At 41.4% G+C, this 27,668-nt stretch overlaps 1 long non-coding RNA gene across 1 annotated transcript in view; it reads left to right on the top strand.

Moving 5' to 3' along the window:
- The window catches only part of LOC101416392 (uncharacterized), a 56,100-nt gene extending 28,774 nt beyond the window's left edge, over positions 1–27,326 (top strand). Inside the window, exons 2-4 of the long non-coding RNA XR_188158.4 lie at positions 18,160–18,227; positions 19,952–20,152; positions 25,801–27,326. This is a non-coding gene — a long non-coding RNA (uncharacterized lncRNA). The remainder of the gene's footprint in view (positions 1–18,159; positions 18,228–19,951; positions 20,153–25,800) is intronic.
- Positions 27,327–27,668: the final 342 nt, after the last annotated feature.

The following is a 27,668-nucleotide window of genomic DNA, read 5'->3' as shown; positions in this document are numbered from 1 at the left end:
AACTCGGAAATATTTAACTTCTCCCAGGAAATAGCTCCATTCAAAGCTATTGTTCTTAAGCACCAGAGCCATCAGCTTGAAAGTAACTTGCGTAAATCAGTGATGTTGATTGCTAAACACAATGGTAATTGCTAGGGACTGTAATAAAAACACAACATAGTCATATGAGTAATATGTGACATTTGAAAGTAGTATGTAAAATTGACTTCTAATATCATAATTCTGCAGTTAAAGGAACAGAGTAAGCAGGTATGTGACTATTGCGCTGATGTTACTTTCCCTGTCATCCCAACCCATGACAAATATTGCTAAATGATTATAATCTGTTTCCCATTAGTCCCTGGAGTCTCTCAGAAGGGGAAGCTGAAGAATTCAACACATACTTATTATACAACATTCATAATCCTTTCCTATCCAGTGGCTAGTAAATACTTTACTAGAGGTAATATAAATCTCCAAAGAGAAACAAGGCTTTTCTTCTCTTTTTTCACTATGATCTTTGAATTCTAAATGTGTTAAATAAATTTTCAAAACCAATATCAAAGATGTGAACTGACATTGAGACCATCTCTGCAACTCTAGAGTGTGGGGCTCCTGATCTAGAATGGACATGTGTGCACACCCTGTCAGTGTGCTGAGAATGATGTGTTTTGGAATGTGTACAGTATCTGAAAAGAGGGCAGAGGGACTCTTGGTGGTTGAATGGGTTGGGAGGCAGGTGTCATAGGATCCCAGGGATAACATGCCTCTTTTCAGCCATGGCAGGAGGACCGGAGCAGAGCTAGAACAAGGCAGCAGTAGGATTTAAGCTAGGCGCATGGTCAGACCAGCGAAGGTAAAGACCAGGGAAACTCACACTTAGCACTTGTGTGGTCACAAGCAAGGTTTCACTGTGGTGCAGTGGGAAGAGAATGGGCATGAGGGCAGACAGAGCTCAGTTCAAGTCCCAGCTCCATTCCTCCCAAGCTGCATGACCTTGAGCACCAAGCCTCAGTTTCTAATCAGTAAAAACACCTAAACAATATGTTCTGTACATGTTGTGGTGAGGATTAGTGAGACATTTATAAAGTACTAATTTACCTGGCAGTATTAGACCTTTAATATATATTACTTCTTTATGCCTTCGTAACGCAGTGAGAACCAGACAGGACAGACTGAAGCTGATTGGGTAGCAGAGTTAACACCTGCAAGGCCTTCCAGACATTACTGCAGGGTTAGTGACAGAAAGGGTAGCCAGAGGTATATGTAGGCAGACCTCTGAGATGGCTCCCAAGAGTCCTGCCCCTTGGTAGTCACATCCTGTATCATCCCCACCTCTTCAGGTGGGTGGGATCTGTGACTATGATGGGGCAGTCACTCCCATGATTTAGGCTATGTTATATGGCACAATTCACTTTAAGTGAGATCCTGGTGGAGATGACCTAATCAGGTGGACCCTTAAAAAAGACAGGGCTCTTCCTGGAGAAGGGGATTATCTGTGAGGGAGATTCCCCATTTCTGGCTTTGAGTTGGATAAGGTCACATGACAAGGACCTGAGAGTGGCTTCTAGGCGCTGAGGGCAATCCCCATCGACAGCAAGCAAGGAGAAGGGAACTGAATTCTGCCAACAACCTTTGAGCTGGAGGACCACAAACCCCAGATGAGAAAACCGCCCAGGTGACACCTTGATTTCAGCCTTGTGAAACCCTGCGCAGAGGAGGCAGCTGTGCTGTGGCCACATTTCTGACCTACAGAAATTTGAGATAATTAATGGATGTGGGTTGAAGTTCACAAGTTTGTGGTAATTTGTTATGCAGCAATAGAAAACCAATAGAAAATAGCTTTAACCTGATCCACTTAGGTCTTTTCTCTTGTCAATCTCACTTTGAAGGGCATTTCAGAATTATGAAATTTATCTAACTCTGCCAGGTGTTATGGGTATATGTTTTCATGCTTGTCTTCCCAAATAGCTTGTAAGTTCATTGAGGATGGGGTCCAGTTCTAGCTCAATAAATATTTGTTGGATCAAGTTGCCTTTGCGAAGCATCTGGTCTTCTACAAAGCGTTCACAACCCTGATCTCATTTGATCCTTGCAGTGACTATGATACTGAAGCAAGGCAGTGAAGGAAGTCCAGACTCAACAGTAAAAAGGACTTATCTAGGAAAGGAAAAAGCCCCACACCTTCAACTCCCAACCCAATGAAGTTCCCACTCCATCAGAGCTTTTCTCCAAGGCAAGTATCCTAGTGTGAAGAGTTATGCTGCAACAACGCTGATGGTTCCAAAGCATCAGAGGCAAGGGGAATATTGCCCAAGACTTTGCGTCCCACCTCATACTTTGCAGAGCTCTGAGGACTTATGTATTTGCTTTTCATGCTCCATTTTGAAGGACAAGACAAATCAAGGAAAATATTCCTTTGCTTAATGATAGCATCAATATGACAAACATGCGGCCTTAAGGAATTATTTCAAATGTAATAACTCATTCAATGTCTCAGTAGCTCAATACTCAGATCTTATTAGAAATATTAAGGGTCTTGGAGTTTTTTTAAGCTATCCCTGCTGGTGCCCATACCCATGGCTGCTAGAAGATTCAGAAGAACTCTAGGATTGGGAATACTGCGTTTCTTGATGCCAAGATCATATTTAGCCTCCAAATGGCAACATAATCACTACCTCTTAATTAATCAATTAATTCATTTAAGAAATATTTAAGAAACACAGTGCTATGTACCAGACATATATTGGTGCTCAAAAACAGACCTGGAGGGAAGCGGCTATGGCTCAAGTGATTGAGCTCCCGTTTACCATGTGGAGGACCTGGGCTTGATCCCAGGACCTCCTGGTAAAAAAAGAGAAAAGGTGTCCAGACTTGTGTGGCGAGGCACAGGACCCCACAGAGCACCCAACCCCCCACCCCAGCACGGCAAAGCTATGCACCAAAAAGTCGATGACCAATCAGATAGAAGAAAAAAACAAAGAGACAGACCTGGAGTCTATCAGGATCTAGAAAGCTGTCCCTGGATTCCCAGGGTGAATTTAGGAGCTTCGTCTACTCTATGCTGTCATTCACTGTATATGTGACATTGATTCATTTACGACCATTACCTGTTAAATAGCACTTTTTTTTTTTTTTTTTTTCGCCAAAAGCCCCATAGGAATAAGTGCTGGAGCCAGGAGTTGAAGATTCAAAGAGACATAAGCTTCCTTAGAGCAGGGACTGTGCCCTTTGTTTCTTGTAAGCCTGGGACTATGGTGTCTGCACAGAGAAAAATATATCTCTCTCTCATTGCATTCAATACATATTTGCTGAATACAGATATTTGTCACATCAAGAGACATTTCATTTCTCTCAAACATGATAAAACTCCTGGGTCTACTTCCTGTGGGGTCTCATTCACAAAGGAGAAAAGTCATCTATGGGTATCCTGGACAGGCCAAAGGCAGATATCCTAGGTTACCCCCTTTTTTTGCCTAGGAATCTGAGGGTGTTGCAACAGCTGTTTATAATTGCGGGCCAAATCCTAAATTAGCAAGTCTAAGTGGAAGAGTCAGCCAGCCATTACCCCTGGCCTCTGAAAGCATCTTTAAAAAAAAAAAAAACATGCCAAAGCAACATTGACACTAGTGCTGGAGACTTTAAATAACCCCCAGTTCCGACCGCCACTTTAAATAACCCCCAGTTCCGACCGCCAGCTCCTAAGCCGAGCAGCCCCTACGCACACACACTGTGTTCCTGGCTCCCTGAGTAGCAGATAACTAATCAGCATGCCCTGGAAACCCCTTTTAGACCTCAGGCTCCGTTAGCAACAACACAACAAACAGTTGAAAGGGCTTCTGGGTGTAAGCTCCTGGCTGCTTCAGGAATTGTTGCTAAAATAAGGGGGGCCAAGCTGCAGGTGTTCTCAGCCTTCAGCAGACAAGCTACTAGTGCCGAGTCAAGGCCAGGCAGGTTTGGCTGGGCCTAAGAGGAAGTCCTTAGGGTAAAAGCCACGGACTATTCTGCAGACCCAAGCAAGAAGGAAATGGGGAGAAGTATTAATTTCCTTACCAGAACAAGTCAACCTTCTAATTAAATTTCTGACCCCAGGCTCGGACCCTCCAAGTCATTATCAATATTGCTTTAGGTTATCTGTTTGAAACTTAAGATTAGACTGTGCCATTTCTGCTTAAAATCCCTGTCTGAACTGCCAGGGATAGAAAACAATGTCAAATCCATGGCAGGCCTTTAGCTGCCTTTTGCAAGCTGGCCACAATTTACTTGCCAGCCTAATCCTTGACCACTGATATGTACGAACACTGTGGTCCAGCCGCATGGAATTTCATGGCCCAAATATGCCGTGTAGCTTCTTGCCTCAGTGCCAGTGGTTCTTACTCAGAGGTGAATTGGTCTCTACCACCTTGCCCAGGGGGCATCTGGCAGTGTCTGAGGATATCTTTGGTTGTCATAACTGGAGTGAGTGCTGCTAGCACCAAATGGGTAGAGGCCAGGGATGCCGCTAAACATTTCCATGCATGGAACAGCCCCCACAAAAAAGAATTATCTGGCCCCAAAACATTAACATCTCCTGGGGTTGAGAAGTCTCAGCATCAGTAATTTGCTCTCCTTAGAATTCGCTCCCTTCCTGCTGGCCTCCCTCCTTCCTTCCTTCCCCATCTGGTGAAATGTTATTCATCTTTCAAGGCTCTGCATAAATTTTCCCTCCTCTGTGAAGCCCCTCTCAATCCTGCTCTCCCTCTTCTTGCCTTAGTTTCTTTGTCCAGTCCTGTAACATTGTTTCCAAACCATTATTAAAGTACTTTTACTGTTTAACTTAACCTTTCTCAAAGCGCTAGAGATGACCAAAAGTCCTTTTTCCCTTGTGAACTAAAAAAAATTGTGACCCTCCAATACTATGCTTGGTGTAAGTCTAGACACAAACCTTGTCCCCAAGGTTTCTGTACACCATGGTCACACTGGGCTTGGACCACCACATCCTTGACTTGCAGGTGGTCATCATCCTGTGGGTGCCAGCTCTGCTCTTCAGCACCTCAGCCCAGAGAGGAAATGCAGACCTCTCCTCTAAATTTACAAAGCCTTAGCTTACACAAGGCAATCTGTGCTGAGTGGGTATACTGGAAGGAGTTTGGAGGGAGTTGACATCACAGCAGTGCGACCTGTTTCAAAGTGAACATCAGACATCTCAGTTCTAGAAGCCTTTGGCCATTTCACTGCTGAAGATGTTTCCATAAGTGCTTCCCCTGCCGTGCTCCAGGCACCATGCCAGCTTCACTAGCTCCTCTCTCCTCCCCTGACACTCTTGTTTCCTCCTCCCCTCTTCCCTATGGGATTAGCCCTAAGAATTTTATTTTTATCTTCTTATGCTTGGTCCTGCCTGTCTCATTTTCCCCAACTCAAATTCATGTTCGCTACTGCTCAAACAAATCAATCAAGGTACTCAGATAGGAACAAAAATGGAGACACTGGGCCTTCAAGTAACAACCTTGGAAGGCAGGTTTGGTTAAAAATAGTAATTCCTTAAAATAAAAAAAAAAAGAAAACAACAACAAAAAGAAAAACTAACAACAACAAAAAAACAAACCAAAAAACCCCAAAAGAACCAAAAAAATAGCAATTCTTTATTATTATTACATTTTACTATCTGATGCACTATCTTGAAGACACATTCTTCAAAAACAGAGGTTGAACCTCATTTATCTGTACCTCAGGGCCTGAGACAATGTCAGGTATGTCATTGATCATCAGAGGCTATTGAAGAGCTATTCTCCCATTTTTGTTCTGACGTGGAAAGAGGGTTAGTTGAGATTCTTTCCTAACTCTTTGGACTCCAAGTGGATTTTGGAGGTTGGGGGCTATGTGGAGCCTAGACTTGGGCTTCATTATCTAATGGCAAATGGCCCTGAAAATGCAAATGCAAAGGGTGCTAATTTGCAACCCTTTACACTCATTGAGTATCTCTAGAGGACGTAGCAGCCCTCTCAACATTTAATCCCCTTTTGTTCCATTACAGAAGGGAAATAAAACCAAGGATAATAAGCCATCTTTATGCCTTGGTCATTTAGTGTCAGGACACATGTTATGTACAGTTTTGTGGGTGAGAGGGTTTCAAAGGAAGAAGCTTGGACTTAACTTAGGGAGGCTAGTTTTCCACTTACAATACTTGATTTAGTGGAAACTAGTCCTCCTAAAGGTAGCCAGCTGTTGGTTGCCTCTTCTGGATTGTGGCATAGAGGCTTTTAATCTTCAACAAATCTGCAGGTCCCTCTGGAAAGCTCCCAAGCTCAATAGGACTGTGGACTTGCAGAAACTCATGCACAAGGCTAGGGAAGTAGATTGTAGTACAATTCAGGGACCAGAGCTATTGCAAGTGCTACTTCCTCTACTATGTTAGAACTCTAGCCACAATTTTTTCACACTTCCAATGGTAAAATAATGAATTATAAATAAATGCATTAACTTAAAGAGTACAAACTCTTGAATATACAATTTATTTGTGATTTCCTATTGTAGAAGAAAGAATACGAATGATGTGGGCTATGGGTGGGAGGCTGTTCGTCTCTTCATAGATAACCTAAGCTGTATGGGTCCTGACCTGTGGGTCTGGGACAGTAAGAGGCTGCAGCCCTGCCCTTGGTGACCATGGCCACGACTCCAGTCCCGGAGAAACAGTTTAGCAATGCAAACTCTATAAACTTTAAATATTCAGGGAAAACGCAAACCAAATGTGCTAAAAGCTTATCTAGAATGTATGAAGTCCGTGCTAAAAGCTTACCTAGGATGTGGAAGATATATGCTAATTCAAGACTATTGAGTGCTGAAACAAAAGAACTATTTGGCCCTTCCTCTCTGTATAAAAGGAACTCAAAGATCTTGTTCAGGGCTCGGGTTTGAAACAGAAAGCTCCTGAGTCAGCCGGCCATCAACAAATCATTTTTTCCTTCTCAAAGTCATTCCTGAGTCCTGGCCTTTCTATATGCAAATAATCGCTCCTCTCTCATCTTCCACAACAAGAACACTGTTAAAATATTACTAAGGGTGCGACGGTTTGCTCGGTCGGTAGAGGTGGGGTCTGGTTGTGGACGAGGGGTCGGTCCAGCTTAGGACGAGGGGTCGGTCCCACCTGGGACGAGGGGTCGGTCCCACTTGGGACGAGCGGTCGGTCCGGCAGCAGACGAGGGGTCGGTCTCACAGGGGTTGCGCGGTTCGGCTGACGGGGTCGCCCGGCAAAGCCGGCGACGAAGGGGTCGCCCGGAGAAGCAGGCGACGAACTGGGGACAAGGGAGGCCAGGCCCTTGTCGAGGGCTCTCAGGACTGGAGGGCGCACGGCAGAAGAACTACCGCGGAGACAAGGTAAACACGCAAGTCCACTTTATTGAGGGAGAGGCAACAGTTTTATAGGGGCTGGAGAAGGCTGATTGGTCGAAGCCACGCCCTGTTCTGATTGGTTGCCGGAGAAAGGTCAGTGGGCGGTACTGGACGGGGGAGGGGTGGTGATTAGGGATTGGCTGTTGCTGTTGCTGGGGGAAGTGGCAGGGTTTAGTGATTGGTGGCTGCTGTTGCTGGGGTGGGGGGCAGACTGGAGTTTCCTGCCCACGCCTGGCTGTTGCTGCTGTCGGGGGGAGGGAAAAGGGCAGACTGGATTTTTCCGCCCTGCGCCTGCACAGGGAGAAAGAAGAAGAAGGGTGCCGCCCCACAAGGCATCGTGTGGCACCATCCGGGAGGAGGGGTGGCTGCGGAAGCATGGCTGCCGAGAAGGGGAGACCCGAGGGCACTCTGCGCCCATGCCGAGCTTCCTTCAGGGGTGGCGGTGGGCCCGACCAACCACCCTATTATGGGGGCAGCGGCTTGGAATAGGCCTAACCACGGCCGCCGCCCCTCGCCAGGCCAGCAAACCACACTTCAGCCTGAGGGGTGACCGCATAAGGGTACTTCCAAAAAGTGAACATTGATACATTGCATGCAGACAGCATGGGATAAAAGGTGATATGGTGGAAAGGATGTAATGGGATGGCAAAGAACATAAGAAGACTTAATTTCTCATTCCAATTCTGCCAACAGTAGTTGAGAATCATGATCTCAGTTTCCTCAACTCTCTGAGAAAACAGGATAACAGTAATAGTCTTGCCAACAATATAGATTTGCAAGGAGGATCTAAGGAAATAGAGGATTTGGAAAAGCTTTGGAAGTTTAAATAGCTTTGTGGAGCATAACAATAACATTGGAGTTATCTGGGCCAGAATGGCTAAACCATGTAATAGTCTTATAGCAGAGTTTTTTAAACCAGTGGATACAAACATGGCAAATTGACACAGTCCTGGCCTTGTGCTTTGATAGATTCTAATTTCATTAGAGACTCATTCAATGACAGAGTTTCCAAGTGATTAGACACAGCATGAGAAGGATGAGGTTTCATTGAATGAAGGGAATGTGAAGATGCTGAGGCTGATATGCTCAGGGACCTCCCACAGATTTGCTGAGACTGCAGGGTGGCCATTGAGGACATTCCCTTTAAGGGCTTTCAAGGGTGTTTATGTGGTGGTGGGATGGGCATTGGGTTTCGCCTACCACAGGGACCTCCCTGAGGGGACCCTGCCACCACAGTACATATGTTGACTACAGAAAACTTGGCATTTCTGGTCCAGTGCCAAATACCATTTCTCAAAGCTTGGAATTTTATCATTAAAACTAGACGGCTTGTGGGCATCTATGTTAGGCACAGGGACCAAGATTAATGTTTCCAGAGACAGATCGAGGAAGGTCTTCCTTTGTTATTCCCTTAATTTTCTATTATCCTAATGGATTCTGCCCATGAATGCCCATCCAAGGCATTGTGTGGGTATTTTCTCCTTGAAGTTGGTGGAAATCCCACAGAAGACTCTGTGGGACATCTTGGGGGTGGTAGTGGTGGGGAAATGGGGACTATGGGTGCTGCTCATCTCTCAGGATCTCCTCCATGGCAATCATTTCACAAAATGCGAAATATGCCCATTAGAAAATTTAAGGAGAACAAGAGTTGGGAGGGAAAAGTGCGTTACAGCTGCACTTTTTTCAGTCTTAGTCCTGGTAGAAAAGAGAGGACACCCTCAAATGGTGCAATTCAGGAAACTTTCATGAAAGGACAATTTACAAAGGGGTGGGGATATTAAGGGAAATCAACAAAGGATGGTGAAACATGCAATGGCAAACAACAATTGGAAGCCATTACCACCCCTAGGTCTGATGGGTCAAGGGGAAGGAGAGGTTACCTGAGATCAAGAAGAGCTGTAGGAGAGAGTCACTGAGAAGGAACAGATGCCATGGGTGGGGAACACAATTACTAAACCCCCTCACCTAGCAACCAGTGAGAAAAGATATAACTATTCTGATCTCATTATCTTCTTTCCCTTGGTCTCCTGCCAGGGCTTCCCATTTGGAAGTCAAAGGACAAGGGCAAGTGTAGTAGCTGCCCATAGCCTACCAGAGGTTAGGAAATCTTTCCAGAAGGAAAATGGAAGATATTTAGCACTCTTTTCTTGGCTAAAATATCCTATTTTAAAACAAAACACTGGAAACAAAAGCAAACATGACTTAGTGGAAAGATCCTGGAGCCATGAGTAAGGAGATCAGAATTCTAATCTAGTTTCAGCTTTGCTAAAAGTCTTGGATAGCTTGCATCACCTTTCTGTGTTTAGTACTAGCCCTTCTCCCTTCTCCAGGTTAGTGTGAGGAAGAAGTGAGCTTATCAGTGCAGGTGAGTGGTGAATGTGGGAAGATGATTTGATGCCTAGTAATGATAGGGGGAGTATGAGCAGTCATAATGTTGTAACTTAGGGGGAGGGAAAGAACATTGATAGAGCACTCAGATTCCTTGGAACCTGTTGGAGTCAGAGCAAGTGGAGCAGAATCCTAAGAATAAGCAAAGCCCTGAGAGTCAGTGAGGCATTAGGGCATGTTCACTGACTGCTGCAGATGTGAGTTTTGAAGCCAGATGACAGGGATGCTCTGTTTATTCTTGAATAAAAGGAACAGCAAAAGGCTATTTGCTGTTCTTGACTAGCTGCCAGAGAGCACAGCAACAATTATGCATCTCAATGATCATGTGTCTCAAATTGACTCTGTCCCTGTTTCCTGCTCACTTTTTAGAATATACAATCCAGAGATTATGGGATTTGGTCAAGGCTAAAGGAAATGTTGGAAGAGACATTAGTAAAAATGTTGGAAGAGGTATTAGTAAAGTACAGACTCAATACAAATTTCAAAGAAGAAATATGGGAGAGAAGCAAGAAAAAGTGGAAAAGATACAAGAAGGGTCAAATGTAAAATTTGTACAGTTCATCCCAGGCAAAGCCCAAGAAAGGAACAGAGAATATGTAGACAGAAAGATCACTGCTGGGGTAAGATTGAGATGCCTGGAGCTGAGTACCTTTTGTGGTACTCAAAGTCACCAAGATTTCGAAGGGCCACAGAGAGGACAAGTTCTGAGTAGAAGCTAAGGGGAGAATGATGTTAGACAAAACCAAGAGAGTTAGAATGAGGATGTCCCAGTCATATCTTCAGGCTGATCTTTAACCAGGACCTAGAAAAAACATCCAAGACATAGGAAATTGCTCCAGGTACTCTCTAGCAAGCTCTCCATTTCAACCCTACTCAATAATCAGTTTTCCTTTCTTTGGGGAAATCTTTCCTGACCCTCCTCACCAGGTCAAGCCCTGCTATCATAGGTCCTTATAGTGTTGGGGATATTGCCTCTGTAGCACTTACCACAGGTACCAACTTTACAACTATTTTCATTGGTGTCTGTCTTTTCCATAGAGCCTTTGTTCCAGATGGGCTAGCCCATGCTTATTTGCAAATCATGGCAATCCCAGATCCTAGTTCTGTTCACAGGATTTTGTACATTCTTAGTCACATCAGTTAGATAGATAATTAAGCAATGAATAAATGTTCTGGTTTCTCAGATTCTTATTCTGTTTCCTGGTTGCCCGAATCTCTAGCTCTGCTTGAACTCTAGATGTCAATGCATCTTTTGCCTTGCTTTGGTTTCAGTTTATACCCTGGAGACTGTCTTGGTTCCAAGGTCTGAGTCTAATGGATTGGCTAATGGTTGATACAAGGACTGTATAAGTAATGATGGAACAAAGTACTTGAGGAAAACAAATAAGAAGGACCAGGAATATTGAGCAAATGAAAATTAGAAAGGTTAAAATTCATTTTTATTGACTTTGGCTGTCTGTAATGGTAAGGCATAGAAGCAAGGAAATCACAAGAGAAGAAATTCAAAGAATGCCCTAAAGAACTAAATAAAATCAAACAAATTTGAGAAGAGGGACATTGAGCTCATCAGTTCCAACTCATAACTTTATATCTCTATGATGTCAATGGTTTATACCCAGATCATTTGCCTCTTACACTCCTGGTTTGTATTGAACAACACCTTCAGATTAATCCTTCCAAACTACTTGTTAGCCTTGAAATTGCCTTCAGCCCACCCCTCTGCAGAGCAAACAAACAAGTAAAAGCACCCATGTCTTTAATGGCTCTTTGTATTCACGGTTCCTATCCTGGAAGCCCTAGACTCCTACCAAACCAAGAATTAAAGATAATAATGCTAAATATGGCTACATTTGTCACATTCTTACTAGATCCTAAGCATTGTGTTGGAAGCGTCACAGTTATTTTAACTTAATTTTACAACAACCCTATGGGAGAGACATTCTTATTATATACATTTTATAGATAAGGAAAATAAGGCTTGATAATGAAAAATTTGCCTAAAGTCATGCAACTAGTCAGGGGTGGAGCAAGAATTTGAATCCATGTCCATCTAATTCTGGGATTTAGGCTCTCATGAAGGTAGTAGCAGAGGTGTACAAGCCCTTCTTGTTACTTCTAAAAGAATCATAATAATGATAAAATGTCTTCCATTGCTAGAGTCACAATAATTCTATAGTAGAATATCAGTGAGTCCACTCTGATCCATATTTTATTCCTCCAGCCTGAGGACCCTGGGATGGCGATGTCTACTCCATCTCTAAATTAAAAGGGGCTTAGATCCCTCTTGGCTGATGGATGGAATTCTCCTGCTTGCAGCTGTAGACTCTTTCAGTTCTCTGGTATGTGATTGACCATCCTCACCTCCCAGTTAGCTGACCTGGGCAAGTCCATCAAACAAGAGTGTGGGTGTGGCAACTCTGCTGAGGCTTAGGGCCCAGCTGGCACATAGACAGTCAAGAGATTCAAGTCTCCTGAGCGTACACCAACCCCAGTGCCAACCACAGGTTTGGTAGAAGTGATAGAAGAGGCATGTATAGATAGGTCACATCTGAGTTCAATTCCATCACACTCAGGAGCAAAAATTCCAAAGTAGGGCCCTGAAGGCCCTGAACTCCAGAGCCGTCTGTCATGGCTGTAGGACCTGGGTGTCTCCATAGTCCTCAGGAACACCCTTACCTGGGGCTCTTTCTGAGATCCTGCTAAGATGTGCATAAGTGCAACCCCTCTGATGACCTCCTGACAATGCCATGGGAGTTGTTTAAGGCAGGGAGAGGGAAAAAGAGGTGTGATATTGGGACATTTTCGGGACTTGGAGTTGTTCTCGATGATATTGCAGGGACATATGCAGGACATTATATATCCCGCCATAATCCCTGAATGGACTGGGAGAGGGTATAAACTACAACATAAACTATAATCCATGCTGTGTAGCAATGCTCCAAAATGTACTCATCAAATGCAATGAATGTATCACACTAATGAAATAAGTTGCCAATGTGGGAGGAGTGAGGGTTGTGGGGAGTGGGGTATATGGGAACCTCTTAAATTTTTTAATGTAGCATTTTGTGTGATTTATGTATCTTGAAAAAAAAACCATAAAGCTGGCATCGAAATAGAGCAGGGTAAGAGTCATAGCCTCTGAAGCAAAAGACCAAGCATTTTCTTCATCATAACAATCATAATGATTACTATAATTGCCATTATAGTAGATATTAATTGAAAATCTAATTTGTACCAAGCATTATGGGCTAAATATTTTCTATTTTTCTTAATCTCTGTCTTATTGGTAAGGAAACAGGCTGAAAAAACTGAATCTGTGTTTTGCATCATTAAATGGTAAGTTTTATGAGGCCAAGAACTCTGCCTGTTTGCTTACTATTTTATCTTCAGCACTTTGCCTGGTCCAGAGAAAGTGGTCAATATGTAAATGTTGACAGCATGTAGTCTAATTACAAAGTATGTGTAGACTCTCTAGTCAATCAAAAGCTGCAAATAATTGACATAAAGGAAAAAGATTTCAGGTAAAGAGGGCAACTGTTGCTCATGAGGTGACCAAGACCGGAGCTGATACGCAGGTCAATATTCTAAGAGAAGATTATGGCTTGTGGTGGGGGAACTGTTTAGTATGGACAATGCTCAGGTTAGAATATAAGTTATTTCGATGTTTTTTATTAGAGGGTGATATGTGGAAAGGAAAAAATAAGGTTAAATATGTATAAAATGTATAAAATATACAAACATCCATAAAAATGAAAAAATTAATTTAAAGGTACAAAGAACTTCAAAGCAAGCAAAAAGAAGGTTGGTGTTTGGAACAAATTTCAAGGGCATGTCAAGATGAGAAAATATGATTAAATAGAAAAAATTCATCAAGATTTATATACTTAAATATTTTTTAAAAATTTCTCATAAGAATATAGGATTGAATAATGCCAACTTATGTTTGCTTGCTTATAGTCTGTATATATTTCAGAAAGTCAACAGTAGAATTATCATTGCTTATAGACAAAACTGTGATATGTAAAGTGAAAGCCACTATAATCTCTGATCACAAAATGGTTCATTTGAATTCCTCAAAAGTGAAGAAATTTTGCAGAGGCCTATGGAATCTGACAAAATTCTTGTGGAAATATGAAGAAAAAAATGTAAAAGAGCAAGATGAAGAGCATGGACTCTGCTCTCTTTTTCTGATATCATAGTAAGAATTTTTCAGTAGTATGAAGAAAGCTCTCAAGTGAGGGGAAAAAAGAAAGGCTGAAGTCTTTGAAGAACAGAGACAATTATACATGGTGACAGAGAGGAAGAGAGGGGGAAAAGGCGAAGAACTGTGTGGCTAAATATTGAAAATCAGATATCAGTGAAACATTATCTGTTGACAAATTCAAGATGATTAAGGAAGAAAGAGATCAAGCAAGACAAAAGACTCTGCTCTACAGACACATTCCAGAATGTCCAAGGAGGTGACGAGGGGAAGGGGTGATGATGCACTTAAAAGAATGGATTAAAGTTGTGCCAAGAAATAATCTGCTAATGAAGAGTCTTTCTTCTTCAGAACCTGTCAGAGGCAACAAAGGGAGAGAGAAAAGGACAAAGACAAGCCATGAAAGACTAAACATGATTAAGAGCAGACCTTACAGTTCCAGATGTGAAAACCAGGACCCTGTTGCTAATGAGGGGATTAGGCCCAGGTCTGCTAGCCTCTTGGGGACTAAGGCAACTTCAGACGACTGTAGGAACACATCTTTGAGTGCAAAGTCCACTGGTCCAAGGGAAAGGAGTAAACTGATAAACTTGATGTAACAAGAAAGTTTAAGGGTGATATTTAAATGAAAAAGGGAATAAATATGCTGTTAATTTCTGTATTAGTTTCATATTGTTGTGGGGCAAATTACCTTAAAAATAGTTGCTCAGAACAACACAATTTTATCTTACAGTTCTGGTGAACAGGTCCAAAGTGGGTCTAAACATTAAGGCATTGGTAGAGCTGAGTTTTTTCTGGAGGCTCTAGGGCAGAATCCGCTTCCTTCCCTTTTCCTGTTTCTACAGGCAGTTCATATTCCTTGGTTCATAGCCCTTTTTCACCTTCAAAGGCAGTAATGACACATCAGGTCTTTCTCATATCACATTGCTCTGACACATTCTTTTCTTCCCCTTGTGGTTACATTGGATCCACCTGGATAATCCAGGATAATCTTCCATCTGAAGGTCAGCAACCTTAATTCCATCAGAACTGTAATTCTCCTTCTCCATGTAACCTAATATATTCACAGGTTCTGATAATTAGGATGTGGACATCTTCGGGTGGGCTGCTATTTTGCCTATCATGCATAGTATTGAATATGAACATCCAATCAAACCTCTAAAATGCCATTAGCTCCATTTTATAGACAAGACAGACTTGGGGAGGATAATTGCCTTATCCAAGGGCATGGCTAGTACCACTGACAGATCTAGAATTCACCTCAGTTTTCTATGACACCAAAGTCTGGTCTTTTCCATCCTGGATGTGACTGAAAATATGCAGTATCTATCACAAGCTGTAAATCAGAGGAATCCTAAGGAACAATGCAGTAATGGGAAGAAAAAAGCTGTTTTATTGAGGAACTGCAGAGAAGCCAAGGAGCATGCCAAATAACAGGAGAAAAGAAATGATAAGGAAAAAAGAAAGGTTTTCATAGACAAAGTTTAAGACCAGCCAAACAATTTAGTGCCTTATGGGCTGCTGAGATGTTTTGATTGTGTCACATACCAATCTGAGCTCAGAGAAAAATTTTAGGCTGATCCATATTTGCAAATATCCTAAGCCTTAGGTTTCCTTTCCTTGTTAGTAACTAACTGCTATATTTTATTTAAGGTTAATTTCAAATATATTTTATATATCTTTAAGAGTCCCAAATTCCTTGTTAGAAGCAAAAAAGGTATGACTACCTAACAAACCAAGATATAATTGAGAATGAGAGTATGAATATGAATTGAGACCCACACAATTATCAGTTCTATGATCAATGGGCAGGAAAAGAAACTGAAGCCATAAAGGGCAAGAGAGAAAGCTGGCAATGTGGTTCTTAGTCTGGGTGGTCTTTCGATATTCTCACACCCAAAGAAAGGGTGTGGGAAGGAAGCACAGGCCGGACAGCTACATTGGCTTGTCCCAGCCACAACAGAGACAGATTCAGTGGCACTTAAATCACACGGAATCTACTAGAGAACTTAGACTATAAACTCCACAAGGACAAGATCTTTGCTTTGTTTTACACTGGTAGCTCAAAGTCTAAAGAGTAAACACTTATGGGATGGACAAAAGTGGTTTTAAAAATGTAAATGCCCAGGAAATTCTGAAAAAGAGAAAGTCTATAGAAATAAACCTTTAAGAGTATAGTTGTAAAAAGCAATTTTTTAAGTGGGGAGAAAGAAAAGAGAAGAACCAGGAGGGAACCAGCTGCTAGAAATTACAAGGCCAGCCCATGGCCTTATGTTGGCTCAGAAACAAACATGGAAAGCCAACAAGTTTGAGGCTTGGCATCAGTACAAGCGGGATTGGACTATTCCCTCCAGGGGTGTTTTAGGAGCTCAGCCCGCTAAAGAGGGGCCACAATGTGGAGGTGGAAATCCCTGTGGGAAGGGAGTGCTCCTTTGAAGAATAAAGGTTTTACAAAAGGGAAGATTTATGTCAGGTGAAGAAGTAGAGGAATGAGCAGCAGAATAAATGAGTGGAGATGGGTAGAGACAAAACTTAGGGATGCTTAAAAAATTCCCAGGCAATAGCACTGACTGATGTGTGTATGGACTTTTTGGTAAGGTTTAATACCACTAAAAACCTGAAAGTAAGCCAAGTACCAAAGGCTCCATTAACACAGTATTAAGGTTCTAACTGACAGAAAAAGGAAGGGAATTCAGTGTTAATATCCTCCCCTTTCAGCACAGGGGCATGGAGGGAGCGTTTCACAGGCTACCCAGCTCCGGCAGTCACTAAGCTGGGTACACCATGATAAAAGTAGCAATGCCTCGGCCCCAAGCAAGGTTCAGCAAAAGATCCTTTTATCTTCCATCCAAAACCTCCACAGGTGGCACTGGCATCCCCATCCCTCAAGGCAACCTGTACTCTTGGTTATCAAGAGGGCCAGATGACCTGGGTCTGTATATTCAGGTGGTAAGGCCCAAGGCAGGTCATTTAACATTTTAAACCTCAGTTTCTTCCTCTGCAAAGTGGCACAAATAGAACCCATTTCTTAAGGTAAAGTGCTCTAGCAAGTGCTAGGTACGCTGGAGGGGCCCAGCAAACAGAGCTGGCACTATTATGCACCCTTAGCACACCCCGGCACTTTGGGGGCTGCTTGCCAACCTGGAGTAGAGTCTTGGAGACAGTTCCTACAGCCATATTTTGTAGGAAACCATTAAAAATGATTTGGAAACTTGTTAGAAATTATATGCATTTTTGGAATCTCCCAAATGAAAGGTCATATTTGATAACAGCAGCTAGTGGGAACCTGGAGCTGAAACTGGGTGGGTTTTCACAAGAGTTCACTTCCTTTCTTTCCTGTTGGCTTTGTTGCTGCTGTTCAACTGAAAAAGGCTTGGACCTGAACATCTGGGATTTGGGAGAAATTTAACCCTATGAGACTACACAAATTTCTGTCCTGATGTGCTTTCTTCTGAGGAGAGGATATCTAACTCTGCAAGACGATTCTGATTTCCCCAACTATTTTTTCAAAATTATGACACAAGGATCCCAGAACTCAATGATTTTTCTTTTTTACCTCCCACCTGTAGACTTTTTCATACAAACCTTTTTAAGAAACAAAATGAATTATAGCCTGTAAATTTTTTGGTGTTGGTTTGCCATTATGTCCTTTATTCACCAAAATTATTTAAAGATTTGGATCATGCAGTATACATTAATAAGAGTATCTCATTTTCACTTCTGATGAATAAAATTCTTTTTTGGGATACAGTTGAAAATAGAAATAAGGTATGACAAAAGACAGCAAGACCCTCCTGGCCATTTCTCATGCCTATCACTGCTGTAGGTTTATATATCTTCAGTAGAGAAGTATTAGCAGCATAGTTTACTTAGCTGGAACAAGGTTTGGGTTAATAAATTATTCCTGCTTGACTACTCACGCACTGAATTCTTAGATGATACACTTGGCAATTTTTTTTTTGTCTACATGTTTACAAATATGTAATGGTGAATATGCTTGCAAAGGAATGAATTATTGTCAATGTTTATTATCTGGAAAGCAAGACATTGGAAAAAGACTGGAATTTGGTGATTTAAAAAATACATTCTGCATGAAGGAGAACTCGATTTTATTCTTTTACAAATATTTTCATGTAATGGCATCTCTGGTAATTTCGGCAAAATAACCTGAGTCTCACTAAGGTCATTTATTAATATATTCATTCAATATTTATTTACTGAAGACTTTTCTGACATGGACTGAGGCTAAAGCAGTGGACAAGTGAGAGGAGCACAGAGAACCTGCAATGTGGTAGGTGCTCAAAATCGCTGTTTTTCTTCTCTTTCTATTGAACAGATTCACCATGCCAAAAATTTTTAATTATTATTAGCATTGTTCTACTTTCTGTAAATGCATTGGAAACATTGGTGCAAAATTCAGAGCTGACTTTCTGAGAAAGTGTCCATGAGTTTGCACCAAACAGAAAAGCACAAGATGAAGTCTTCTATGGGAGTTACAAAATTTACAACTTGTTTCTAAGCCAAGGGCAGGGAGAACCCTCCTAAATAAACACTTCTCTCATCTAGATGAAGAGAAGTAGCAGAAAATCAAGCTAGCAAGCTTCCCATGACTTCATTGCAATTCACTCTGTGACCTTCTGCAGCTGTGTGGGACACACCTTCACAGTTCCTCCCAGTAACCCAGAAACTCTGCAACAAGTCACCTTAGGAAATCTTTACAGTCTTGATTAAAAAAACAGTACTCTGAGGCTGGGGTCAAGAACTTTCTGGGCACCACTAAGAAAAATGACCTGGGCTGGACCTAACCCAGATGAAAAAAGTAAAGATTATCTATCCACTACAAGTATGCTTATTTTCCTCCCTCCCTCTCTCTCTCCCTCTCTCCATCCCTTCCTTCCTTCATTCCCTCCTCTACATTTTAAGTTCCTTGAGGGCACAATCATAGCATAGTATCTTAGCACTTGGCAGAGTGCCTGGCATGTAGACAGGAAATAAATATTAAATGAATGAATGAATGAAAGACTGACTGAATGAATGATTTGTTGAGAGCCTACTCTGCATAAAGGATGGTGCTAGGCCCTGAGTGGGGATGGAAAGGATAGTGGATTCAAGGATAAAGCTACAGTCCTGTGTTAGTGAAAGTCTATGCCCAGCATCAATAAATGAGAAGCACCAGGTTTGTATTCCATTCTACCACATTCCAGCATGTGAGCTTAGGGAAATGACTGAAATCCTCTTGAGCCTCAGTTGTTCAAAAGTGGAATAATACCTACCAGTCCTACCTAGCAGGGTTGCTGTGAGGATGACATGATTTAATGTGTGTGAACCACTCTGTAAATTTTTAAGCTATCAAGATATTTAGATCTAAATGGGAGGTAATACACATATACATGCTGATGAATACAAGTATAAATGATGATGGTGCAAGAGAAGTTCAGATAAGATGTCATGCATGTGGTTCATACTGTAATTGTAATTAGAATAGTACTATAAATTCAATGTTTGTATTTATCCTCAGTTTTATAGATGAGGAAATTGATATTAGAGAATTTAAGTAATTTGCCCATGGTCACACAGCTAATAAGCTCAGATGAGATGGCCAGATCTCTTCATCATTGAACTCTGTGCCTATTCCAAATTCAGTCAAACGACATAGAACTATATTAAGCAAAAAATAGTGTCATTATTGCCACTTTTCTTTTTTAGATATTACTCTGATTTCAAACTTTGATCGTAAATGAAAGTATATCTTCTCTGCATATTCATAAATGATCTCAAGAGGATTTTCAGATGTAGTTTCTCAGAGGAACAAGCTTTTCTGTCTTTCAAATAATAAAACAATATTCAAATTACAGAAAACACTTGTATTATTTTTTTCATGGGGAAAATAGCGCTGGACTCCTTGTCCAAATAAAGAGGCGGTCAGTTTTGAATAAATGGCAACTAGAGGGCTATAGTTTACCTTCACTTCCCATTCAGGACCTTTTGTCAAATACAGATGTGATGTTCCCCCAGGAGAAATACAACCTTAAAGGACGACAGCCAGGATGAAGCATGTCCATCAGCGTGGACTCAGCACACTGTCAACAAGTAATACATTTTCCTCTCTGTGACGCTTTCCCTTGGGCCCTGTACGGGGTCCTCCACACGGAGTTCCAGACCTCTGCCGTGTGGATTCTGGAGCTGCAAGGCCTACGGCGTGCCCTGAGAAAGACGGTCAGTGGCTTCCTTGTGCTGCTCATGCTTAAAAGAGGCAGGACATGTGTACCTTTTAGGTAGGGGGTGGGTTCCTGGAAATGACATAAATAATGGAAGCAGTGCTCTTTCTGGGTGGTTCTAGCATGTTGCCTTTGAATGCATGCTTCAGGCATCCTACATCTTCTCATCCTTTTTCTTCAAATCCTCTGAAGTCAAAACATGCCCCTGACTATAGTTTCTTTCAGATACTGTACAGCCTCCCACGTCTCAATAAGGTCTATGGCAACCTTTATAACATAAAAGAACTTTCTCTCTTCTCTTCTCCTCTCTTTCCTCAGCCATTTCCTTGCTAAAACATGCGCATTTTATCATTCTGCTTAATACTCCTCCTTGGCATTTTAGTTGCACCTCCAGACAGAGACTGCCTGGAGACAGGCTTCACCATTTATTCGCTGTGCGACTTTGGGAAAATTATTTAGTCTTCTTGCACTTTTGGGTTTTTCATGTGCAAAATAGAGAGAAATAGAAATAGCACCTACCTCCCAGGGTTATTGTGAGGACTGAAAAGATCAGTATCTGTAAAACATGTCTGGCACATGGAGAGCACTAGATAAGGTTTATATTCAAGACAAACAACAACAAGAAAACATTCATTGTATGATAATGGTCCTCATTCTACAACACTGTCTGACCAGCCATGAAATTACATATGTGTGTACACAAATATACACACACATATATATATATCTGTAGATCACTGTTCAGTGCTGCAATATACATATATTATGTAAACATATATGCAGCAATGCATAGACATATGCTTAAAATAAAAACATCATCCAAGAGAATCTCTACTGTAAGAAATCAGATCTTAATTAAGGAAACAGTACATGTGTTTGTTTTTCAGGTTTTAACATGAATTTTAATTTGCTTCCAACATCAAGTAAAGACCAACATCTCCTTCTTGGTATTTCTCATCTTTAGAAACAGCAGATTTTGTTTAGCAGTTTTGTGATTGATTCATTGATAAATGAACTGCAGAACTGGTGTTCCTTCTCTTTGCTGTTATTCTGCTAGATAGCAAGATAGTATGGGTAATAATAAAAATAGTGATTGTGAGTTTTGAGTGACCAGTATTTGCTAGACACTTTTCATGCCTTACCCCATTCAATTATTATAGCAGTCCGGTGAGGTAGGGACGATTATCTTCTTTAATATAGGAGAAGGATCCAAAATGAAGTAAGAAGGGACACATTCTAAATTCCAACTCAGCACCATTGCACTTCCAAGCCTAGGCTCTTTCCACAATAAAATTGTAACACCCTGCAGATGACCTTCAAACCAGGACGAAGCACACCTTCATCTCTTCAGAAAGAATGTACTCTCCACAAATCATCAATGACCGTTGCAGTCCTTCCTGAAGATTCTGTGCAAGATGCAGGAGAGAACCTATATTGCATACCACACAGCAAAAAACTTAATCCCTTTTAGGTATTTCTGCTCACATTCCCCAAGTTCTTTCTTCCCAGCAGCTGCTGGGGTTCTCCTTTCCTTCAACTTTCTTCCAGTGATCTGGAGTAATTTAGTGTGCTGCTAACTTGCAAATCCCTTTCAGAAATCAAATCCCCAAAGGTAAACAAAACTTTCTTCTTTAGAATGAAGTAGAGACCTTAGATGGCCAGTTGGACATAACCCCCAACACCAAACATATTAGTTTCCTTCCAATAACCTGGAATTCTCTCTCCAGAGGGGATCCCAACCACTAAGAAATGTATGATTGTTCCCCATATGTTTACATAATGGTTTGCGTTTTGGAGCACCTACTATGTTCCAAGAACTATGTCTTGGGCTTTTCATTATTGTTACTAATTCTCACAATAACCCTATGCTACACAACTTCCTTAGGACCAGGTGACACCTCCTGAATTATCAGGCGGGATAGAGTGGAACACAGGAGGAGTGAGCCACTCGAGCACAGTGATTGGGGGTGTGGATCTGAAACCAGGCGGTGTGTTTTCAAATCCCAGCTCTGTCATTTTCTCCATTTGGGGCCTTGAATAAGAGACTTCACTCTCTAAGCTTCAGGTTTTCTTTTATTAAAATGGAGATCAAAACAGTATCTACCTCAAACTGCTGAGATGAGGATTAAACGAGATATTTGTCAAGTGCTAAGTACTCAGTGAGAGTTATTTGTTGTTAGTATCATCATCCTCCGCAGCAGGAGCAGCCTTGTGCTGGCCGTGTTGGAGGTTCTCTTCCTTATGTCACTGCTCTTCTATCTAGAAAATGGGGATAATAATACTTTGCCCTTCCCATGCAGCAAGAATGATTAAGAATTATGATGCATATGAATGTACCTTGAAAATATATAAAAAACCACATAAATCTCTGGGAAAATTATTCTTTATATATCCTTATTGGAACAGGACTGAGAATTGCTCTAGGTCCATGTGATTCAGAGTAGATGTCTGCATTTGATTCCTAAATCAATTTTTCAAGCAACCCAGTTCAGGAACAACATATCCCCTCTCTCTAGAGGTCAATCCATAATTGTCATTTGACACATTTACAGTCTACTTCCCTCAAAGAAAATGCTCATTGAATCTTGTACAATAAACCATTTCCTCGTCCTGGTGCCGAACAACAGCAACCCACAGGCCCCTTCTCCATTTCAATGAGCAAAATGCTGTTTGTTTCACAATCTAACCTACTCCACTTCCCACCTCATTCCCAAGGGATTAACTCTTCCTGCCCAAGGGGAACACAAACTCTTCTTGACCTAGCAAAAGTGTACTCATTCCAAAACTGCAAACATAGCAAGATAAAACAGGCCATTTCTAAGTTTTCCTTGGAGGTTGGCCCTTCTTCACTCTCTCAAAGACCTCTATGTCTGGACTCACCATCTGTACTGAATCAAAATGAACCAGGACTTGACTTTGGAGGTTAACAGCATGTCAACATTTTATGGGAATTACAGCCTCTTTGTCTTGTCCCCACCAGGGTTAAGAGTTAACCAAGATTCTCAAGGTCTTAATACCTGTGAGTTCTGGACTACTCTCTCCAGCAGGCCTTTTAACAATCTCTGTGTTGATGCTGTTAGGCTGGTCTTATTCACTCTCTGACTCTGAAATCTCCCTACTGACATGAGAGAATCTGCCTGCTCCTTCCCACCCTATCTGCTTTAGAGCATTGGTCATGGGGACACAAGACCTAGGTTTGAGTCCTGATGCAGAGATTTGCTAGCTGTGGGTGCTTGGGTAAGCCAGCTTAGCCCTGACATCTTCCATTTCCTTAGTTTCCCCATGTGGCTGTTGTGAAGATTAAATGAGATAATGAAGGCAGATGCTCTTTCAACAGCTGGTACATGATACAAGCTAAATTAATATTAATCGAGGGAGGGGAGATTGTTCCTTTGCTTTCTAAGTCTTTATAGCTCCCATATACTCTAGAGCCTCCCATCACCACCCATATCCTCATGATCCTCCTAGTCCTGGTCTTAGCTTCCTACCCCATCTGTTAGATACACTGACTTTTACATTTGGTGCCTCGAAAGTGATTTGTCTCAATATTCGAAGTCTATGTCAATTAAAATTAATCTAATGGATTTTTCAAGGCTTCTAAGTCCATTACTACTAGAAAAAAATCCCAATTCAAATGAGACATCTGGTTCTCACATATAGAGGGTCCATGCATTATTTCCATCTTTGTCCAGCTAACATGAAACCTCATATAGACACAACCCACTAGTCCTCTGTTTTCTTTTTTAGGGAGTAGAGAATATCATAAAGAAAATGAAGAGAATATGATGAAAGTCTTTTCTGAGGCACATTAATTTCTGTTTCACTGTAAGTCAAATCACTTGATTGTTCTGAGCAAATATTCGTTGAGCGTTTCCCATATTTTTGATTCTTAAAAAGTAAAAAAAAACTCCACGTTGTCAAGTCTCTTCACAAGGGTAATATAGACCCTTTTGCAACCCTACCTTTTCATATAGAGAATATTAAAGTATTTGTTGCAAATCCTAGGATTGAGTTTTATCATTGGAGTAATGATTCCCAGCCTCAGAGTCTAATTGCTAATTTTAAATCGATGACAATTTTATAAATATTTGTGAAATGTCTACTACTAGCCATGAATGATCAATGACGAACAAGATTCAGTGTTTTCCCTTTAGAAGTTTATAGTTTGAGGGAAAAAGACAATCACTGGATAATTAAAACACAGTATGATCAGTGCAAATGTCAGTTCTGTAAGAAGGCACTGAAAATATACACACACATACACATAAGAGCTGGTATAGTTTTCATCCCAGCTCAAATGTCAGCTTCCTCTTTCAAACTCCCCCAGAATTTTATCTGAACCTCCATGACGGCCCCTTTCCATTTTTGCATCCTCCTCAAATATTTGTAGAATGAGTGGGCAATTTCCTTACCTTTTCCAAACACAGGAAGCTGGTATCTACAGCTAAATGGTAACTGCTTGATCTCAGATCCTGCATACTCTTAGCCAAGTTGCTAGCTGAGTGATAAAGTCCCTTGGAACCCCACCCCTGAAAACTTATATCTTTGCATGACCCCTGAAAGGGCTAGGAATTTAATGGAATTAGTAAATCATCAAAGAAAAGAAGCCATATCTAGAATTTTAAACATGGCTGACCTGGCCATGTAGTGTGCTGTAGTGGGGGTGGGAAGTTATAAAAGCCAACTGTGGCTAAAGGGTTTTCCAAAATATTCACCCAAGAATATCCTGCTTCTTCCTCCCTTGGCCCAAGATCTCCTTTGCACCTCTGTTTGCTTCTCCAACTTTCATGTGAACTCTGGCTTCTCTCTCTGCTTCTGTCCCTTCCTGAGTTTGGAGAACTATCCTATCACCTATCTGACCAGTGATTCGACCCCTGTTCTCTGCTTTCTGTGTCCCCTTGACTTCAGTGTTATTTATAGCTTCAAGTAAAGGACCCCCCCAGAAGGTAGCTTCCTTTCTGAGAAACACAACCCCTTCAGGGAGGGAAACTTGACAACTAAAAGAAGGATTGGAGTGTTTGACAACCAGCCATTCCATTACCAACTGTGAGATCCTACAGAAGAGACTACCTTTCTGTGTCTACTTCCCCACCTGTAAAAAGAGAGATAATATCAACCTCAGGTGGTTATGAAAATAAAAATCGAATATTTGTTTACATGTTACATGTATTCATCAAATAGCATTTGTTTCCCCTGTCACCTCTTTCAGCTGCGGCCTCTGTTTTCTCACATATCCTGATGTCAGTGCGACATTCCCAAGCAGAAGGATTAGGGAGATCCCTTCCTAGGGAAATTCCAGACTGAACTACCTGTGGTGCTTCTTCTTGCTCTTCACAAATTATTTCTTGTTGACTCTCTCAATTTATTTCAAGAACACGTGAAGTAATCCCGAATCCAAGGCATGCTGAAAATTTTGTCATAATTGATACAACTCATTGATAGTTGAACATGACACAAATTCATGTATCAATAATAGTACCAAAGGAATCAGGCTCAATATAAAAGGATGCCTTACATAATTCCTAAAGGGATGTCCTGGCTATTTAATTTTTAACTTGTACCATATGGATTTTATACTACTTTTCTGTATGCATAATTTTATTTACATGAACTGGGCTGTGACAATATTCTGCCTTATTAACCTAGGTCTTAGTGGATCCTTATCTCCTGAGCCTCACCCTGCTGTCCTTTTGAAAGAGGGACTTATCACCCCTTTCCTTCTTGCACCAACAAAATGGACACATCAAAGAAGAGAAGCAATCTAAAGAGATTGTTAAAGAAGACCAAGAATGCTTCCCAAGACATGGAATCCAAGGAATGTGCCAAAAGGAGATCATGCTTTCAACCCTCTATCCTCCAAAACTATGGCTGAGTAACGGGTCCTTGCCCTTTATCCTTACCCATCACTGGGAATGGGAAAGGCAGAAGGAATACTTGTCTCCTAACAATGGTGGGAGTGTCACAAACATAGATAACCTCCAATTTTAAAAAACAGGTCTATTCCTCACTGATATGACTTAAACAAACTGAGGAGACTCACAGAGCTAGAGTCTGGAAGATAGGTTATCAGAAAACAGAAAGAGAGTAGAGGGTGGTAAGCTGATGCTCAATATGGGCAAAATCTACAATAAGATGGAAGAGGGTTTGGCCAATGGGTAGGGGTGATAATAGTGCACTGATGTGATTGGCTTCAATGGTGCTGAAATGTGAGGGAGAAAAAGGTGGGAGGGTTAGGTTGGACTATCCATGGAAATGGGGAGAGGACTGGAGGAAGGAGCAGGTGAATTCTGGAGATGCGTAGGTCTGTGGTTAAAACTACAATGGTGGGAATATCCTTCTGGCAAATAGGGCAGGGGAGGGTTACCGATGCAGAGTGATGGGGTGAGGGTATATGCAGGATAAGATACACCTGCAGCATGCTTCCATGGAAAATGAAAGTGTTCATCTTGTCATAGTGTGCTATCTCAGTAGGTGGAGACTCACACAATAAACAAGAAAATATTAAACTCCCATCCTGGGAAGTCCTGCTATGTACTCAATTAGAGGGGCAAGAATCTTTTAAGAACATAGGCAGTGCCTAATAAAAGAAAACAGACCAATATGTCAAGCCCTCAATCTTATTGCATGTAACTATGAATCTTATTCTTCAAAAATTGAAACTTAGTGGTTATCATAGGTTCCAAGGGGAGGGAAAGGAAAGAATAGAATAGGTGGTACATAAGGCCTTTTTAGAGCATTGGAACTGTTCTGCATGATCTTGCAATGATGGATATAGGCCAAATTAAATTTTGTTAAAATCTATAAAAGTGTGTACAGTGCAAAACATAAACTGTAAATGTAAACCATTGACCATGGTTAGTAGCAATGCTGAAATATTTGTACATCAGTGGTAACAAATGTAGCATACCCATGTAAAATGTTATTAATAGGGGAGAGTGGGGGAGGGGTGGGGGTTGGGTATGTGGGAATCCCCTATATTTTCTATGTGACTTTTCTATAACCTAAAGCTTCTTTGAAGATAAAATGATAGAGCAAAAAAAAAAAAGACTGGGAACATAGGAAAGAAATTGTCAATGTACATAAAAGATAATAGATCTTATGATGATGAAAGACACATTGAAAAAATTTAATTTAATTTAATTTTTAAAATTAAAAATTTACTTTTATTTTTATTTTTGTATTTTATTTGTTATTTATTATTTTTTTTAATTTATTTTTTTGGCTTTGTTCTGGGGGAGATTTTGGATCACAGAAGGGTCACAACTATGGCAGGGGGCTATCACTGGTTTGGGGTGTCAGTGATGGGGAAACGTGTAGTGAGGGATGCACCTGGGGCATGCCTCCATGGAATATGAGTATGTTCAAGTGGTCATGGGGAGTTGTCTTGGTGGGTGGAGACCCACACAATAACTGAAGGAATACTGAATTCCCATCTCGTGAAGTCCTGCTACGTTCTCTAATAGAGTGGCAAGAATCCTTGGAATACATGGACAGTGCCTAGTGAAGGAGGACAG

Source organism: Dasypus novemcinctus, chromosome 21, assembly GCF_030445035.2.
Source record: "Dasypus novemcinctus isolate mDasNov1 chromosome 21, mDasNov1.1.hap2, whole genome shotgun sequence".
Taxonomy (NCBI): Eukaryota; Metazoa; Chordata; class Mammalia; order Cingulata; family Dasypodidae; genus Dasypus; species Dasypus novemcinctus.
This window is presented reverse-complemented; position numbering and strand designations above follow the sequence as displayed.